Genomic DNA, 17,491 nt, shown 5'->3' with positions numbered 1-17,491 from the left:
ACCTGGACTTGACAGGCAATTGCTTTGTTACATGTATAGTAGGTATAAACAACAGTGGGCGGAGGGCACTCCAATTAGAAAAAAAATTATTGTTTTTTAGGAGAGGTGCAGCATAGCCCCAGACCACTCCCAAAAAGTGGACACAGATACACTTTTAGAAATATAGAGGGCGTGCACAATCACAAAGTAATCATTACCAAATTCACACTGTGGTATTCTTAATAAGCTTTTTGTATGTAATATAATTGGATTTGCAAACTTATACAATCAATTTGAGTACAGAGTAATTACATATTAAAGAAAAAAAAGGAAAAAAAAAGCATTTTTTGAACATTTACATACCACCAATTCGCAATGCGTATACCAAGTCAAACAAGTGAGCAGACACCCTTGCCAGAAATGAGAATCGCCCCTTTCAACTTTCTTACAATATGCTGTATAAGAGATAACCTTCCAATCATTTTGAGCTTTCTGGATAACAGGTTTCTGTATAAGAAATCCCCTACCTGGACTTTACAGGCAATTGCTTTGTTACATGTATAGTAATTACAGACACTTCTTTGAGATAAGTATTAATTCCAGGACTTCATTGTGTCTATGTGCCCATATACTTTACTTAGAAAAGAAGTGCTACGCAATATGTTGGCGCTATATAAATACATGTTAATAATAATAAAGAAGCAACAAAAGTTTTAGTATATACAAAAATAAAGGTTTGTGTGAACAATGCTCTCAAAATGACTACATAAGAGCAGTTGAATACAATTTTAAAGTATACAGGTTTTTCGTCAACTAAACACATATACCAAAACTGAATTTAGTATTAATGTTTATGCTGACAATGTCCATAAAGCATGAAATATTGCCATCTTGTGACCATGCCCAGTAAGTTTCTTGTTGAAATAAATAGTAGAAATACATGTAAGAATTAACCTACTTTTTGAGTATATGTTAATTATGTACAATAAACGACTCTATGGGGCAGATTTATCAAGGGTCGAATTTCGAAGTAAAAAATACTTCGAAATTCGACCATCGAATTAAAATACTTTGACTTCAAATATCGAAGTCAAAGGATTTTTCACAGAATTTGGGCATGGAACGATCAAAGTAAAATCGCTTGATCGAACGATTAAATCCTTCGAATCGAATGATTTTAGCGTACGATCGAACGATTTTACTTCGATGTGTAAAGACTTAGAAAAATGGTCTAGAAGGTCCCATTAGGCTAACATAGCACTTCGGCAGGTTTAATTTGGCGAAGTATTGAAGTCAACGTTTTTTTAAAGAGACAGTACTTCGATTATCGAATGGTCGAATATTCAAACTATTTTTACTTCTAATTGAATTCAAAGTAAATTCAAAGTCGTAGTATCCTATTCAATGGTCGAAGTATCCAAAAAATGACTTAGAATTTCGAATTTTTTACTTCGAAAATTCCCTCAAATTCACTTCGACCCTTGATAAATCTGCCCCTATATATTATTAATAACATTTTGATAATATGTCAAAAACTTACTATGAATATTAAGGTGAAAGTTTGTTCTTCTTTTGCATTAAAGGTGACCTGTCACCCAGACACAAAAAGCTGTATAATAAAAGTCCTTTTCGAATTAAACATGAACCCAAATTCTTTTTTATTAACACATCCATATGCATTATAAAGCTATTTAATGTCATTGCCCTGCTCACATTTGCCCTCCCTCCTCATCATCTAATTGTGCAGCCAGTGCATGGGCATCAAGTGGCACATTCTGCAAAGCTTGCCTTAATAACCGTGTTGACAAAATGGCACCTGCTTGCATTCTGTGATTGTGTAATTCCAAGATTGAAGGAAACAAGATTTAAATACTTTACATGTGTAAGTGAAGTTCATTTTGCTTGACAAACACAATCGAAAATAATTTGGTGTAATTTCTAAGAGTGACAGTTCCCCTTTAAAACATAGTAGAAATGAACAAAATCTTATAAGAACTGTTTTCAAACCTAGAAGCATCTCACCTATGCTCCATGTATATATGCTCTGTCACTGGGCCCGATGCCACGCAATGTAGACTCAGGTCCATATATCCTTCCAACAAGGAAAACGACACGGCCTAGACGAAACTCACATTGTCAACAACATCTGACCTGTTATACTTGTATGACATCTTACTAGGAGACAAGACCAACTGGAAGAATTTTTCAAAAGTTATAACAGATGAAATGTTTGATGGTAAGCCTGCCTGGGTTGGTATGCCATAGGCTTATGACCTGAAATTCCAGCAAGCATATATGCATAATGTAAGGTATGAACACAGATTACAATAAAATACAAAAGCTAATTAGTGATTTATTCAGATGTATCCTGATTATTGCACTGATTTCGATTTCATGTCTCATTAGGTTTATACAAAACCTGGCAAACTCCAAACTTCAAAAATTTAAGAGATTTGTTGATAACCCTCTAAACCACATCGAATCCAGACTGTGCTTACATAGTTACATAATTTAATCGGGTTGAATAAAAACAAAGTCCATCAAGTTCAACCCCTCCAATTGAAAACCCAGCATCCATACACACACCCCACCACTACCTTCACATAAATTCTATATACCCATATCTATACTAACTATAGAGTTTAGTTACAGCCGCACAATAGCCTTTGATATTATGTCTGTCCAAGAAATCATCCAAGCTACTTGTAAAGTGTAACCATGTCTCCTCGTAAGTGCCTTTTTTCCAGAGAAAACAACTCCGACCTTGACAGTCTACCCTCATAATTTAAGTCTTCCATCCCTCTAACCAGTTTAGTTGCACATCTCTGCACTCTCTCCAGCTCATTTATATCCTCCAGATGAGGCCTCACTAGGGAACTATAAAGAGGCATAATGCCCTTAATGCCCTTTTCTATGCAAGACAGAACTTTATTTGCTTTAGTAGCCACAGAATGACACTGCCCAGAATTAGACAACTTGTTATCTACAGAAAACCCTAGATCCTTCTCATTTAAGGAAACTCCAAACACACTGCAATTTAGTGTATAACTTGCATTTATATTATTTTTGCCAAAGTGGTAAATGTTGCATTTATCAACATTGAACCTCATTTTCCAGTTTGCTTCCCAGTTTTCCAACTTAGACAAATCAATCTGCAAAGTAGCAGCATACTGCATGAAACAGAACTTTCAATGCCCACCTCCAGGTCATTAATAAACAAGTTGAAAAGCAAAGGACCGAGTACAAAGCCCTGCGGTACTCCATTGACCACACTGGTCCAATTAGAAAATGTTCCATTTACCACCACTCTTGTAGTCTTTTAGCCAATTCTCTATCCAGGTACAAATACTATATTCCAGACCAACATTCCTTGATTTAACCAGTAACCTTCTGTGTGGCACTGTATAAAATGCTTTAGCAAAGTCCAAGTAAATCACATCCGCTGCCATCCTAGAATCGAGGACTTAAGTCATTTAGGTTCGTTCAGAATTCAAATGTACCCTAGTTACAAGTATCCAGAGAATATCAGACCCACGGATCGTTCAATTAACCAACCCCTTCACCCTCAGAGGTCCCCTTCCGATCCGATTACCCCAGTCACCAATTCTAAGTCCCTATAAGACGCCTGCCTAACCTCTGCCTATTCACCTTAGCCATAATCCAGAAATAACAACTTGATTTATCAACCTAGAACAAATCATAAAACACATCCATTTTTGTGGAGAAATAAAGAGGATCCTGAGGTCATAGATCTATTAAACAATAGTTAACAATTCAGTCCACAACATTAATCTATCAAGAGTATATGCAAATGAGATGCTATGCCCTCCCTGGTTTCTTTCTTATTTTTACTTCCTGGTCTGCTCTGTTTCCTAGACAAAGTTTTGTGAGTTTTCCCTTTTCAGCCTGATTATCATTTGTCTGCCTGATTTTTCATATTATTGGAAGTTGGTAGTACTGCAAAAGACTGCCTAGTTAACCCCTGCTGTCTGTGCTCACATTTATTTTGCAAAAGACTAAATAACCCTTGCTGGCAGTGCTTACGTTATCTGCTAAGAGTGTATTATATTCCTGCTTGCACCTCAACTCACTCAGTGCTGAAAAGAACCACACTCTTACCCTTCCCTTCTGGCCCACGTATCCGTTGACCTGGAAACTTTGTTCTCTCTGATACTTAACTCCAGAAGTTTTTCATAATTTCTTTTACCTGGAAAACAAGCAAACACACTATTGAAAACTAAATTTTCCCGCTGACAGTTAAACTTCCCTGGGTCTTTGCTGTCTTCTCCAGTTGGGTCAGGTCCTCTCTGTTGTTATTGCTTGGGTACCTATAATAGAGTAACTCCATTACTCCATTACTCCTAAAGGTAATTACTTTTTTATTCCTGTTTACTGCTTCCCAAAGGGGAAAAAAAGCCAGAAAAATCATAAAAACATTAAATAAACCCAATAGACTGGTTTTGCACCCAATAAATATTAATTACATCTTAGTTTGGATAAAGTACTGAGGTACTGATTTATTTTTACAGAAATATAAATCATTTTTAAAAATTTGGATTATTATAAAATTATTATAAAATGGAGTTAATGGGAGACAGCCTTTCTGTAATTCAGAGTTTTATGGACAAAGGGTTTCTGGATAATGGATCCCATACCTCTACTTGCAGAAAAATACATCAGTGGCTCTCATTGGACATGATTATGTGCTATAATCACAAGCAATACATCCATGTATTGACAGCCCCATCTCTTACATAGTACCATAGTAAGTTAGGCTGAAAAATGTGAGCACTAGGAATCATAGGTGTGTAGGGACCTATAGGATTTGCTATGCTCCTATAGCTTTAAATCCCTACCCTTCCTCCTTTTCCCTAGTTGCTGGGCAAAAGCCCATGTATTTAGTTTATATTTTGCATAACCAGTGTTGACCACTTCCTGCCACACTTCAGTATAGTGTGAGGAAAAGGGTGGATCTACCTCTTTGGCTGCTGGTGTCCTGATCGACTGGTTGTTCCCATTGAGCCTGGGTACACCAAGGCCCAGTAAAGCCATATGCCCTAAAGGGACCTGTACCTGTAGTGACTGAGTCGGGGACCAGGGAACCTTGTGAAGGAGGTTTAGCTAAAACAGGATAGTTTTGTAATAGACTCTCTAGCAGAGTGAGATAGAGAGCTTATATATAAAGAGCAGCTGTGTGCTCCATCAAGGATCTGTAGCAGGGAGTAGCTTCCCAAGGCTTCTTGATTGCCTTTAGTGAAGGGACCACAGTGGATAGTGTGTCAGGCTTAGACTCCTTCTCCCTGACCACTCCACTGGGTGGGATCCAGAACACGTTAAATTATATCTGCCTGATGGAATTGATGTACTCTTTGACTGCAATGCCTTATGGGAGGCACATGCATCATGCTGTGTCATCTACCTGTTCTACCAACATTTGATGTTACATCTAATACCTCAAATGATGTAATTAAACCTGTGGTCATTGTCTTGGACTAATAAACCATCCTTTTTGTTTTACTATAAGAACCTCCTGGTGTCCGATCATTCCTATTTTGCTATACAGTAGCCTGAGAGTTGTAGTTTCACTACACCTTTATGGGAATCTTTCACTTAGCGAAGGCCTTGATCCTGAAGTGTGAGTCGCAATGTAACCCATGCTCTTATCACTAGCTGGACACTTAACTACTTGTGGTCTGGATAGCCCAAGTTAGCATTACAGGTGCATAGCATATTCTAGGTGGGAATGACTTCTTCTCCTGCAAATCTATGTCCCATTTAATAGAGGCCAAAATCTTGTTCGCCCTTGCAGTTGCTGACATGCTTGCTACTGCCAAGTTTATTATCTACAAGATCTCCAAGGACCCTCTCCATTAAGGCTTTGCCTAGTGCAGCCATTGGTTTAGAAAGCAGTCATTTATGGGTCACACCATCAAACACCCTGGAGGGTGTATTCCATCTGGCCCTGGTGCCTTGTTCACATAAATTTTTAAAGGAAAACTATACCACCAAAATGAACACTTAAGCAACAGATAGTTCATATCATATTAAGTGGCATATTAAAGAATCTTACCAAACTGGAATATATATTTAAGTAAATATTGCCCTTTTACATCTCTTGCCTTGAGCCACCATTTCGTGATGGTCTCTGTGCTGTCTTAGAGATCACCTGACCAGAAATACTACAACTCTAACTGTAACAGGAAGAAGTGTGGAAGCAAAAGACACAACTCTGTGTGTTAATTGGCTCCTGTGACCTAACATGTATGGTTTGTTTGTGAGTACAGTGAATCCTACGATCCCAGGGGGCGGCCCTTATTTTTTAAAATGGCAATTTTCTATTTATGATTACCCAATGGCACATACTACTAGAAAAGTATATTATTATGAAAATGGTTTATTTACATGAAGCAGGATTTTACATATGAGCTGTTTTATGCAATATCTTTTTATAGAGACCTACATTGTTTGGGGGGTATAGTTTTCCTTTAATAAACAGTTTTGTACCACTTCATGTTTCAACCACTGAATAGATTTAGATGAGCCATCCATGCCCCTATTGGGTGGGTCTTGAAACTCAATCTTATGCACCGAAGAAAAGAACTGATTAAGCACATTTGCCTTTTCCTTTATAAACACATTATTGCCATTATTTAAAGGAATTGTACAGTCTACATTCTCCTCCCATGTTTATAAGTTGTGACATTTACATTTGCAAGCAGCACATGTGTGCTGTAAAGTTCATACAATCAAGAATGCAGGCTTACACAGGAATAATGTATTTTTATAAAAAGCCCTGCTTGGATTGAGTACTATAAAAGTTAAGCTGAGCTCAGGGAAGGAGGTTGGGAGAAAAAATAGGAGCAGACAGCTGGAGCAGAGTTTCTATGGGAACCGGCATCTGTTCGTTGCCTGCTTGACTTGAGGGTATGTTTAGTAATCTGAGCTGAGCATGCTCAGTAGCCAACAGCCAAAGTAAATTAGAGGAGGAGGAGAAGGAATCCTAAGTGATTACATGGATGCTGCACCCTTACTATAAACCTTTTAACAACTGGAGTGGCAGAATTTAAAGATTTCAAACATGCTATTCACTGATTAAATTGTTTGTTCTTTTATGAAGCCACACTCTTAACCTGCATCTTTTTACTATTAATATACATTAATATACAGTACATGGGGTTAGTCTTAGCCTCTGCTGCAATCCGAGCTCCTTTTGTATCTTTGTCTTCTGGATTGCTGTTTCACATTGTTGTGTGTATATTCATTGAACGCAGCTTTTGTCCCCACTGACTTGTAGCTTTTAATTGCCTTCCTCTTCTTTTCTATTAACTTCTTCTGCTTCTGAATAAAGCCACATAGGGTGGACACTAAAGGAGAATTCAACCGTTAGCTAAAAAAAACCCCTATCCTATGTAGACCCCCTCCTTCCTCCTCCCCCAGCCTAGCTGCCCCCCCAGGGAATGACCCTAGCTGTTTACTGACCCCTCGGTGCAGATTCAGGGATCGCAGTTCATGGCACCCATCTTCCGGGTCTTTGTGTCTTATTCCAGTGATTCAGTAATTTCCATCCATTTCGGCGCATTTCGGCGCATGCGCAGTTTTTGCAAACCGGGAAGTTGCTCCAACTGCGGATGCGCCACTTTGCCTGTCTCAGTCACAGAATACTGAAGACCCAGAAAATGGCTGCCATGAACTGCGATCCCTGAATCTGCACCGGGGGGGTAAATAAAAAGTTAGGGGCATTTCGCCGGGGGGGGGGGAGGAGGGAGGGAGGGTGTCTATATAGGGTAGGGTTTTTTTAGTTAATGGTTGAATTCTCCTTTAAAGGGACTGTTCACCTTTGACTTAACTTTTAGTATGATGCATAGAGTGATATTACGAGACAATTTGCAGTTGGATTTCATTTTTTATTATTTGTGGTTTGAGTTATTTAGCTTTTTATTCAGCAGCTCTTCAGTTTGCAGTTTTAGAAATTTGGTTGCTAGGGTCCAAATTACTAATTAAGATGAATAATAAAAAGCAGTAATAACAGTACATTTGTAGCTTTACAGAGCATTTATTTTTTAGATAAGGTCAGTGATCCTCGTTTGAGAGCTGGAAAGGGTCAAAAGAAAAAAACAAATAATTCAAAAACTATAAAAAAATTAAAAATAATGACCAATTGAAAAGTTGTTTAGAATTGGCCATTTTATAACATAATAAAAGTTAACTTGTGAACTACCCCTTTAACAGTACTACATTTAATTCGTAAGGCAATAAATTGAGAACATTAATGATTTTATATAATTTTAAATGGCAACCACTCCTGTTCTGTGTTTTTTTAGCAGATAACATAATACCCAAATTTATTCTGTGAAGTACTGCCCTTAAGGAGCTAAACTGCCCCAGTGTTAAGTTGCTTTTGCATCAAACATTAAATTAGATAACATTATGATCACTATTATCCAGGGGTTCAGTTGCTTACTTACTAACATGACGTCACTGAACTATTACACAAGTGGGCAGCTGTAATGCTCTAGAGCTGCTCATTCAGCAGGAACCCCAATTTGACATGCTCTCCAAATCCAAATGTCAGAGAAGTGAAAAAGTTTTGGAATTGTAAGCACACCCTGTGTATATAAATTGCTGTACCAGACATATGACCATGTCAATCAATGTATTTCATGTAGATAAAGAGGGCCCAGCACTCACCAAGATTAACTGCTGTTTTATTACCATACCGAATGGAAACAAAGTTTCGGGGGTAAACACCTTCGTCAGGTGAAGTCCTAATGAAGCGATATGTTTACCCCATAAAACGTGGTTTCCATCTGAGGAAAAGCCCAGGTGGAGTGTCTTCTGCAGGAGGCAACCTTCCATTAGTGGCTTAAGTACATCTTGTAAGACCTAACCAGTAACTAGCTTCTGCATTACATCTTTAGTACACCACAAGCCCTCACATACTAATACTGATGTGGACAGTAGGGTTGAGTTAGTGGGGTGACTATCCAGGGGTTCACTGTGTTGGAAAAGATTTGGTATTGACATTGAAGCAGATGGTGTTAGGATGGAGTTTTGCTGTGTTCAGTTAGTGCAGGTTATGTGCTACCAAACAAACAGAGCCTGGGAGTGAGGGTTTTCATAATATGACACTATCTCCTGGCTCACTGCTGCATAGGGTAGTATCTAGGCACAGCATTTCTATGGGGGTGGGGGAAGTTTGCTCTAAATCCAAGCTGTTCTGCTGGTATATTGGCAGGGATGGTGAAGATCACAGGTGGATGGAATCTCTGCTATCCCCTTTGGTGGTACCAACTGAGCTAGATCTGTAATTAGACCTGCAGAACTGTCTACCTCTAAGTAAATTTCCCTTGGTTACACTGGAAATTATGTCTGCACCTTCAGCATATTCCAGTGCCAATTATCAACATGGACATGTGCTTTGTCTGTGAGAGTTTCTCAGGTTATGGTGGACATTTTTGAAACATTTCCCTTAGTTTTCTTGGATTGGAGAGCAGCCAGTAGGGGTTGAAAGCCACATGGAAGGAAATCACTGGGTGAATATTCAAAAGCTAAGTGGGGGGATTTCCAAATGTACAAAAATGTTAAACCCATTATAGTGAATCAGCCAATAGAATCAATTAAACTTCCCTATATCTAGTCCATGTTGGTACTTCCGCCAACTTCCTGCATCATCAATGTCTTAACAGATCTGATACTTCATTCAGTGAAAAATAGAACAAAAAAAAAAAAACTCTTTGGCCTTAGTAACATCAAGGGGATACTACAGATGGTAGTTAGGCTTGCTACCTAGTGGCAGCTTAGTTTTTCTGGAGCTTACCTCAGGTTCAGGTAAATAGATTTTGCAGGGCAGAGGTAGCTGTTAACTATTTCTGACTTCTTACATGGCAACATGCACTTATGGAAAAAAAACTGTGGCATGTCAGGTTAGTTCTGTACAAGCAGTATTTTTTTACTCCCATTACTGGGAAGTGTGCATGTACAATTCAGCCACAAAAAAACAAACAAAAAAACCATGAAAAACTCATGCAGTCACACAGATGAAGTTATAATGAGAAACCTTAAGACGTAGCAATTTATATTATTTTAAAACTGTGACTAGATTGTTCCTATTTTAATATGGCTGCTGTTTGATAACTGACACTTTGCTGTGAGGAAAAAGCTGCAACTGCAAGTGTCACTTTACTGCCTCCTAAAAAAATCATTTACTTTCGGTTTCTATTTCAGAATCAGTGAGTTTATGAACCGTGCATTTTAATAAAAACAAGATATTTCTGGTCATGTTTCTTACGGGAAATTACACTGGGTGGTGCAGGCAGGCAACATAAATCGCTCCTAGACGTAGTGTTGTTGCTGTACAGCTTTATGAAGGCATTGCTCATGTGATTCCCCGCCCCTTCTCCCCCGCTCCAGCACAGTAGCGTCAACTGTCCAGCCTCACGTTCAGTAATCCTCAGGCGGAACTCTGCAGCCTCGGGGGGAGACTGTGGAGACATGCTCTGTCTCAGAGACACAGCTGCAAGAACAGGTAATGGGGGCTTAGGGAGGAGATGAGAGAATTGCGGGCACTGCTGCATAAATAGCAGATTGTGGGCAGCATCTTCTTTCTCGGCTTGGTCTGATAGAAGGCCGCTTGTATTAGGAAACAACGAGAGCCGTAGAAGGGAGAGGCAGCTGGACAGAGCTGGAATCAGCTGGCAGCAATTGCACAGATGTGCAGCTGTAAACAAAAGCAAGGCTAGAGGAATGTCTATGGAAATGAAGTTTCTCTTTCAACAGATGTATGGATTGGTTGCGCATATTTTCTTGATGTAATGTGTAGGTCTTTAGCCTGAAATATTTATTATCAATCTCTTATCAATAGTTTTGTGCTCTATGGCAAATCCTGTGCATTTAAGAGATTACACAGATCACTATTGCTCACCCCTCCCTGCAATTTGATTAATCTGTTTTACATTGAGATTTGATCAGTAATGTCGAATGCATGCTTTGCTCTTCAAAAGGGAGAAAAGTATTTCTATGGAAATTAATAATGATGTCAATCCAATAATTAGTTCTAACAAGAAATGAATATTGTTGATCAGAGGTTTCGATGGGGATGGTGCATTGCTCTATTGTACTGATTTAAATACCGCTATAAATGATTCAAGCACCAGTAAGATGTTCCAGATACTTTATAAGGAACAAACCTTTGCAACATAGATATGAAAGGTTACCGATCTGTTATTCCTGGCATATCATTGGGGACTATTTACAAAAATGGGGCGAGGGTTAAAGTGCAGAAACATAAGTTTGTCTTCATTTTTTGCACTTTGTACCTTGCCCTGCTCAGACAACTCTTTGCTCTTCTACAATGGATTGCAGAGCGTTTATGACAGGTGCCAACGTATAAAAGCCAGTTGTGAAAAGTACCCATTTGCCAATAGCCTAATAGTAACACAGTAGGATGGCCATAGAGCTTGATACTGCTGCTCTTTAAGTATGACTTAAGATGGCCATAGAAGTACAGATTATAGCCTGTGTTGGATGAATGATTTTCAGTGCCAATCTTCCGATCAGCAACTAACCATTCAGATTAAAATAAAATAGAACAAATCACACATTGTTCTGGCCATTAATTATTCAAAAAATTAATTTGTATGAAAGTCAAGTCCAACAATTATAGTGACAATCTCCCATTGATATCATCAGATACATGCAATACATGCAGAGATTTTATCAGTAGCCGATATAAGTCTGTTAACCTGTCCGATCGACTGAATAACCGATCACCATGGACATGCCACACACACATTCGTCCAAATCTTTGATCCTTCGATGGTATCTTTCCATCTATGGCAAACTTAAGCCAGGGTATCTACAGGCATCTACAGGCTACAGTGTTCTGTCTGGCCTGCAGAAGTAGAACACAAAAACAGGTGTAAATATTACGCTTGAGTAGTAACCCATAGCAACTATTCAGAATTTTGCTTTCCTTAATCATACTTAAATATACCTGCTTGGCAAGTAAATATATGGCTAATTGTAAAGAGTGTGCAAATTTGCACCTGGGTAGTAACTCATAGCCAGTTGCAGGTTAAGGGTAAGGACACACGAGGAGATTCAGGGAGATTTTGTCGCCTGGCTACTAATCGCCTTGTCTTTTGAGCGACTATCTCCCTGAACTGCCTCAGCGTTTTTCCCCATAGGCTACAATGAAAAGTCGCCTGCGCTAATGCACACACGGTGATGCATTTTCAATAGTTGCCCAAAGTTGCCTCAGTGAGGCAATTTCAGGCAACTATTGAAAACGCATCGCCCTGTGTGCATTAGCGCAGGCGACTTTTCATTGTAGCCTATGGGGAAAAACGCTGAGGCAGTTCAGGGAGATAGTTGCTCAAAAGACAAGGAGATTAGTAGCCAGGCGACAAAATCTCCCTGAATCTCCTCGTGTGTCCTTACCCTAAGCACTGAAAGCAATCTTCTCATTGGTTGCCATGGGTTACAGCCCAGGAGCAAATTTGGCCATTGTTTGTAAATTACCCCCTAGGGATTGACACCAGTGTCAGGTCTTTAGTTGTGCTCAAACCCGCGTCTCAAGAAGTTGTAAGTTTGGTGATTTACAAATAAGAATGAAATAGAGTTTCAAAAAAGGGCCTTGGCATTTTTTAGTATATTTAGGCCCAAACATCGCCACACAGGCTCCCTAAAACGTTACTGTCTATGGCATCTGACAGCAGCCCTTCTGGCATTTGCCAGAATCTACAGAAAGCTGTACCAAATATGTGTCAGATATGAATATAATTTTTGTAAATAAATGGTATTGCCATGTCTTGCCCACAAAACACACTCTCAGGTAGGGTTGCCACCTGGTGGTAAAAATGATGCTAGATGCTAATGTTCAAACCACCATCATCAAGTTCGCCGATGACACGATGAAGAATCGGTGTACAGAGAAAACCTGTCACTGAATGAGGATAAAATGAAAGAGATGATTGTCGACTTCAGGAGAACTCGCCCTGCTCACACACCACTCAACATCAACGGCTCCAACGTAGAGACACTAAAGAACATCAAATTTCTGGGAGTCCACATCTGAGTCCACATCTCAGATGACCTCACCTGGACCACCAAGACCACCTCCATCATCAAAAAGGCTCAGCAGTGTCTTTACTTCCTGAGATGACTGAAACGGGCCAGCCTTCCGCCTTCCACCCTCACAGTGTTCTACAGGGGCACCATCTCCGTCTGGTACAGTAGTGCCAGCGCTGCTGACCGGAAAAGTCTACAGCGGACTGTCAGAGCAGTTGGCAGGACATCTTCCACAAGCGCTGTTTAAGAAAGGCCTCCTGCATTGCACTGGACTCCATGCACCCCTCACACTGTTCACGCTGCTCCCATCCGGCAGATGCTTTCGCAGCATTAAAGCCCGATCAACCAGGCTGCACAAAAGCTTTTTTCCACAAGTGATCAGACTCCTCAACTCACTGCCTGCCCTCCCACTACATTCCAGACACACCTGAACTGTGAACTGAACTTTTGTTTTACACTTCTGTACTTTACACACCTGGACTTCTTCAGAGACATTCTAATATCTTTACTAGCTGGAGCCACGTCGTCTCATCTCACTGTGTATTCATATACTGCTGAGATGACAATAAAATTTACTTTGACGTTGACTAATGTTATTTATAGGGAAAAAAGAAAAAATATAGGCTGGTATTTTTTTCATTAAAGGAGGCAAGTTCAAAGTGTGCCTATCTTTTGTAGTTTTCACCTTGCCCCTAGCCTATGTGTATCTTGCTCCCCAAATGCAATTCTTTACCTGTAAGTGCAAAGTGTTTCATTCTGACCCTACATGTAGATACCACTTACAGTGATTGCTGAAGTATAGGATAACTATTTTTTTGTGTGCACTGTGTGCAAATACTATATTTCTGAGTGTGCATGAACAAAAAAAAAATAGAGGAAACATTGCCTACAGGTTGAGTATTTTTGCAACTGTGCTTTGTCCTTTCTATCACATGTTGCAAGCCCCCCAAAAAACAAGTGCAAATTGCAATATCTGCCAGCCAAGGGCAGTACATGGGCAGACTGTAGGCAACATCTTGGTATCCTCTTATTAACCCACCTTTCAGCAGGTGTGAGCTGTAACCCTGTACTTAATGCTCTAGCCCTATTCTCTTCACTATTATTTCTAGAAGGGAACTTTATTTCAATTAGATCTACCATGTTCAAGAATTATTCTTCTCTTATTGGTATTAGTTTCATAAGAGAACCAAAACATGTTGACACTAACCAAGACCATTGTACTCGCTGGGGAAGTGCAGGTCAAATGTTCTACATTTGACATTAGTCATGTCAGGAGTGTAGATTTGTTAACGCAGAGGTGAATTTGTCATGAAAATGATTAAAGCCATGTGATGTTAAGTTAAAAGATTGTCATTTCCCTGTTTTTTTATTCAAAGAATGTTATCTCTCATATTTTCTGGAAGAGGTGAATGGTATTTGGAAATATTGTTCATGTTAAGTACTTTACCTCTTTAATTGTTAAAAGGCATTTTGAGTACAGTCTGTATCTTAAAAAAACACAATACTAGTGGCTGACCTTAAAATACTTTTAATGGGCCAAGCTACACCACCAGCAAATGTCAGCTGAGGTATTTAATCATGAGTCCAGTGGCCAACATATTCCAGGGAATGTTTTTTATTACTATGAGTAGCTGAAATTTGATACTTTCTTTTCTGGCCTAGGCAACTGGCAACTTTGCATAAACCAATGATTGTGAGCAGGGCCCTCTGATCCTATTCTTATTCTGTAACCCCGTTTGTTAAAGGGGAACTCCGGCTTCCAAACCAAATAGAGAGGCTCACATAACACAGAGACCCCTAATATATTCATTGCAGTTACCTGTTTCTTCAAAAACTATGAATACATTTTCTATGCTGAAATCCAGCTGTTTAACAGTTCTTCTCTTTGTGCATCATTTTAAATCCTGGCAGGGAAGGAGGGACTAAAACACTGATGATACAAATTGTAACAACTTCTCCATAGCTTACAGACAGCATGCAGGAACTACATATCCCACAATGCATTGCATTGCATTGATGTTCTGTTCCTTATTGATGTGTGAAGGGAATTGTGGGGTTTGGAGGTTTGGAGGATGCAGGCTGAGGACAGATGGGTGTTGATACAAAGTAACAGTAGTCAGCCAGCTCAGCAAAGTAGTCAGATCAGCAGGGGGCTAGGCTTAGGTACCTGTTCCAAACCATTAAAAATCATGTGAAAAGTCTGCATATTTTTTAGTTGATGTATATTGCAAAGTTGCTTGAAATTATGTTTACTTTTCAAAAAGCTTAAGTTATGTTTTTGTGGAGTTCCCCTTTAATATATTGTAAGACCCCATTTGTTATAAATTAATGTAAAACTTGATGTAACTTGCTGGTGGTAAATGACTGATGAGGATGAGGATGAAAACTTCAGTGAGCTAACAAGGGTAGTTATTGAGACTTAAATAGTTAAGATTGCTTTCTTTACTGGAAATAAATACAATCTTTCCTATTTCCACTATCACACCTATTATGCTCATAATAACATTGGATATCATATTTACTGGTCAGGCAGCAACCCTGGTCAGCAGTAACCAAAGAAAGAAATATTAGGATAAAGTTTGTAAGTATATGCCTATATAGACACAGTGAAGTGATGTCTGACTTTGTTCTTTGTTCATTGACCTGATTGCCTTCCCTAACCGTTGCCTGAACTGTTACCATGGGTTTGCTTAACCCTCTACATAGGACTGTCTTTTTCCCAGTACCTGCTTCTTCTTAAGTCCCTACTCCCTGGTCCTGACAGTGGTGTGGCCCTAAAAGTATGAACAGGCCAATCTTCTATGCCACCTTCTATCATGCTGCCAATGAGCCCTGGATTCCATGTCCTTGTAGCCAGCAGAGGTTTCATCAACCAGTGCCTCTACATAGGACTGTCTTTTCCCCATTTCCTGCTTCCTCTTAAGTCCCTACTCCCTGGTCCTGACAGTGGCGTGGCCCTAAAAGTATGAACAGGCGAATCTTCTATGCCACCTTCTATCATGCTGCCAATGAGCCCTGGATTCCACATCCTTGTAGTCAGCAGAGGTTTCATCAGTGCCCAACACTTTTTGAATTCCAGCCGTCCTACTACACCTGTGGCCATGCTAACGTTGGTTATATAATACCCTCACTGGTAAGAGACAATAATATTGTTACTAACCTCCACAACACCGGTCCCTTAATAAGATTTCTTCTTGGCGCCCATACTAAAAAACTGTGCCTTGATGGCCTCCACTAATCTGCAGATCATTATTGATCTGCAAGCTGCCTTACCTGTTTTGTGAATTTCAGCGTGTTGCTATATTGGTATCCCAGCCTATTCCACGGTCATTTTTTAGGTTGAAAGATGACAATAGTGGTCCCTTGGCCAGTCATACCGTGGAGCTATGGGAACCCTTGAGGTAAAGATTGTTTCAATGTGCCAATTTTCAAACATGCTTCATAGATATCTGGCCAATATTCAACCAGATAATTGTCAGACAGGCCCCCATACACATGCCAGTAAACTGGCACCTCCCATATGACCAGCTGAAGTCCTTAAACCTTAGGACTAAGTTAGGACTCTACTATAAGGAAATCTTTTATTTAGAACATTTCCAAAATATGGCTGCGCCATTTCGACAGAATCAATTTTCTGGAATGCTTGGGGCCTAGATTATTCTGGATAAGGCATTGGTCTGTAATTGGAATCAACATGTCTTAAGTCTGCTAAAAAATAATCAAATATTAAATATTAGATAAACCCAGCAGGATTGTTTTGCTATCAATATGGATCCATGCACATTTGTTAGAATCAAGTACAATGCACTGTTTTATTACTGCAGGAAAAAAGAAAATAATTTAGCAATACATTATAATTATTTTCTTAAAATGTTCTCTGTGGGAGGTAGCCTAATTGAAATTCTGGAAAAGGGACCCCATACCCCCATACCTGTATTTGATGGTAACTTAGTTGGAATAAATTTGTGTAGATGGCAAAACAATTCTATTTGTTTATTTACATTTTTCTTAGGATGCCCAATGTAGGGTGCTACAAATGCCAGAGGAAGCCCCTTATTCGGAAAACATCCCAAACATTATGATTAATAGTTCCTGTGCATAATGTGCAGCTGTAATTTCCTTCACAGTGTTAAATTGTGTAAAATTATGAAAACACTTGCGAGCTGCTGTAGTGTCCGACTAACTCAGCCATAGTGCAAGGCAATCATACTAATGGAATAGAAAAGATGGCAACTGCTATATATCTGCATTATATGTGGGTAAATGGTCTCCTGGAGAAAGTAATTGATTTAAAGCTTATGTTACTATGTAAAATAACAGGCATTGACAGCTGAGTCAGACACCCAAGATCAGTGCTGTACAACTTCTGTGGTACAGAGAGATGGAATTTTGCTGGCCTACATGGTGGAGAGCCGATAATGGAAGCCAGCGTTGACCACTTCCT

General features: G+C 39.4%; 1 protein-coding gene across 2 annotated transcripts in view; it reads left to right on the top strand.

The window, feature by feature from the left end:
- The first annotated feature begins 10,353 nt into the window (after positions 1-10,353).
- Positions 10,354-17,491, top strand: part of stard3nl.L (STARD3 N-terminal like L homeolog) — a 30,355-nt gene continuing 23,217 nt past the window's right edge. For both annotated transcript variants that reach the window (XM_018267599.2, XM_018267598.2), the window contains exon 1: positions 10,354-10,504. The gene's annotated coding sequence lies outside the window, so the exon portion shown is untranslated. The remainder of the gene's footprint in view (positions 10,505-17,491) is intronic.

The sequence above is a fragment of the Xenopus laevis genome, chromosome 6L (genome assembly GCF_017654675.1).
Source record: "Xenopus laevis strain J_2021 chromosome 6L, Xenopus_laevis_v10.1, whole genome shotgun sequence".
Lineage (NCBI taxonomy): Eukaryota > Metazoa > Chordata > Amphibia > Anura > Pipidae > Xenopus > Xenopus laevis.
Note: the sequence above shows the minus strand (reverse complement) of the source record. Positions and strands in the feature narration are given on the sequence as shown.